The following is a 3,244-nucleotide window of genomic DNA, read 5'->3' as shown; positions in this document are numbered from 1 at the left end:
CGATGAGAATGGCAGGGACTATGCCACTAACAACCTAATAACTGCAGCAGCCCAGGCTCAGACGACAACCTCGACGACGGCCGTCTAATCACGGTGGTTCAGTGGGTGGTGGAGGTCAGAAGCTGCTCCTCCACTTTCTCCTGCTCCTCCTCGTCCTCCTGCTCGTCCTCCTCCTCGTCCTGGTTGAAATACCCAAAGCAAAGCCACTTGCAGCAGGGACTCCAGTTCGGTCAGCAGGCATTGTTCTCGCCAGGCAAAGGCAAAGGCGTTGACTCTGCGGCTGCCCAGGCATCCATTCATCTGGCCCCCTTTTAACCCACCGAAAGCCACCCAAAAGCCTCCTAACCTCACCCACCACCCCCTCACTGTGCACCGGTAAATTTTGCACTTTAGCTGGCCAAAATGTCATTGGCAGCAATGGACGCAAAAACCGCAAGTACACTTGAGTGCTGCACTCCAGGTGCCGTTCTACGCCCACTTTTCCAACCCCTCCCCTCCCCTCTTCCCGCACCCTTCTGGCTTGCCACGCCCCCTTGGGCGCTTCAGCCTGCTCCTCATAATGTGGATGCGAACGTGGCCGGGACATGCACGACGTTGTTGATGTCTAGCCTGCTGGTCTAGTGTGTCTAGAGTGTGTGTTTGTCAAGACCGAGGCCGAAAAACCACCAGACATGGTCCAAACCAGAGGCCCGGCAACTGGTAACTGGTAACTGGGAATAGGAGGAACAGGTCCAAGTCCGGGACCAGAGAAATAGGAAACACGCTGCATTGGCCAACGGAACGGTGGAGTCGTCGGCGAGAGATTTCATGTGAAATTAGCATGTCGTGACACAAATGACTTAAAAGCACTCAATCGCACCGAGCACACCAAACAAGGAGTGAGAGAGCCTGGCCAGGAAACGGAGGAGGATGTGCACTGAGCCAAAACTTTAGGAATCTTTAGCATAAGTACTTGGAGATGCAATGTATGATACATATCTGAGTTACAGCCGTGAAACTACATCTTCAAGTACTAAATAAGCGAGGCAATTACATTGTTATTTTTCTTTCAGTTTGCTAGCTCAGTGAAATGGCTTTGAATTTGTGAGAAGTAAAGAGCATTCCGATTTTTCGCAGTCTGCTGTGCAGTAATGGCCATGTTCCTCAGACCGAGCATGTGGCAAGTGTCGCTCGCCCGCTGTGTGCGAAATAATTTACACTCACACGTAGAGTTCATCAAACTGTTTGTGGCAGTACCGCCTGTGCGGTACTCCTCCGCCCCCGCCAGATGCCTAAGCCCCCTAGGAGTCCCTAAGACCCCACTACTCACCCTTTAACCCACCTGTGCACAACTTAATTAAGCCGCCGGGACAGGGAGCACACCATCATCTTCAATGGCAGCCGACATTCGGATCGCATTCGAATCGCATTCGGATCGCAACGCATTCCAGACAACATCCCATACCCATTCCATACCCATACCCATCCCCATCCCATATCCATCCCATCCCATTGATTGCATTAATGTATTTCTTCAAAATTATTGTTTGCCCAGCCGCGCGCCTGCTTATCATAAATTATGTAAATGGAAAAACGCGAACCGGAAAACAGGACCGCGCTGAACGAACGGCGAACAACGAACAACAATTCTCAATTAATGAAGCTCCCCGATATCAGTATCATGTGAGTCGCCGGTTCGCCAGATAAAAATGCAAAAACACCCAGCTCAAGCAGCAAAAAACCAAACAGTATATATAAGAAAACAGGACCACAGTCCTACCTGAGTGCTACCTGGATCGAAGGCACCAGAACACATACCCACAAAGTGGCCAAGGAAGCCCAAGGAACCCACAAAAAATACTCTCCCGAGTGCGCCAAAAATTAAGCAGTGACAGTTGATAATTTGTCAAAGCCACAGAGTCCAGTCACCGCGACGAGCCCTAAACTCGTTTCCATGCTGAATGCGGCCTGGAGTCGGAGTCCCTCGGTTAAGTTGGCTAATGCGACTCACTATACTTTCAAAATTATTGGACTAGCCTATGCTAACTGTTTGAAGGAACTATAATGTCACACCAAGGGTAATAACCACTAAGGTTGGCTACTAGAAAGCCTATTAATATAATTTAAATAAACATAAGATAGCAGGTTACAACATAATTTAAAAATATGGATTATATGCTTATTAGTATCAATTAAACATGAGTTTATGGTCTTCTTTACTCTATATGTTTCACTCCTAAAAGGTTTACTTTACGTATATCTTAAGAGCATCCAATCTTCCAGTTTTTTCCAACTGCCTCTTGCTCCTGAACCTTTTTATTTATTTCCTCGTTGATGACAACATGACCTGCTCATAAGCCAGGCCCATAACGATCCACTGCTGGAGGAGCAAGATGGCCAGGACATGGACACGCATGCGTAAGTCGATGCCGCTGTAAGTGTCAGTTGTTGCTGATAATTAGCGATTAAGGACGACAGCACACAGTCACAACTGTACTGCTGAAATATCAATAATAACAAAAAAAAGTTACCGAACCTGTACAAAAAAGTAAAATTTTGTTTACGTTCCACTGACAATTCTTAAACAGAAGATATAATCGAAACTAGCTGAACAATTTTTGTGATCCCAAGGAAATCTAACATGTTTTGGTTGCGGAGCACTGGAGTTACCTTGAGGTGGTGATTATAAAAGCCTAACTCCTCCAGTTCCCTTTAGGAAATACTTTGTATCTGCTGTGTATCCCCAAAACTATACCCACATCTCCCCACCCCCTGTGGGTTTGCGGCCAAGGCGCTGATTAACTGTCGGCGGTTCAAAGTGCTCTAAGTTGCAGGGGGCACATTCTGGATCGGGAAAAGGCAGACTAGGTGGTACTGGTACCCAAAACACGCACGCACATTCTGAGGTCAGGCACGAACATTTTAATGCGATAATTTAACCAGAATTTGTGGTTACATTGACTAATTGAACAGGTGTGGCCATTAAGCAGCCGCAGGCACAGCAATCGCATCGTGCATATGCACTTGCATTTGCATGCGTACAAAAAGGACATCGCCGCAGGACATCGCGCCGTTACTGCTTACTGGTTCCTGGTTACTGTGTCCTGGTCACTGCTTACTGGTAACTGGTTACTGGTTACTTGTTACTTGACCCCTTGCGTGACATTTCTGGCGACGGGCAACGGGACGAGAAGTCTGACCGAAGACCAAAACAAAAGGACAGGACATCGCAGGACGGCATGTTAATTTGTTAGCTTGTTGAGTT

The 3,244-nt window shown here is 47.5% G+C and overlaps 1 long non-coding RNA gene across 1 annotated transcript; it reads right to left on the bottom strand.

The window, feature by feature from the left end:
• Positions 1 to 2,068: 2,068 nt before the first annotated feature.
• Positions 2,069 to 2,555, bottom strand: LOC120321922. Its single transcript, XR_005561658.1, has 2 exons — positions 2,516 to 2,555; positions 2,069 to 2,411 (listed from the first exon to the last, which is right to left on the bottom strand). It is a non-coding gene; the product is annotated as an uncharacterized LOC120321922 (long non-coding RNA).
• Between the last annotated feature and the right edge of the window lie 689 nt (positions 2,556 to 3,244).

Source organism: Drosophila yakuba, chromosome 3R (genome assembly GCF_016746365.2).
Source record: "Drosophila yakuba strain Tai18E2 chromosome 3R, Prin_Dyak_Tai18E2_2.1, whole genome shotgun sequence".
In the NCBI taxonomy this organism is placed as follows: domain Eukaryota; kingdom Metazoa; phylum Arthropoda; class Insecta; order Diptera; family Drosophilidae; genus Drosophila; species Drosophila yakuba.
Note: the sequence above shows the minus strand (reverse complement) of the source record. Positions and strands in the feature narration are given on the sequence as shown.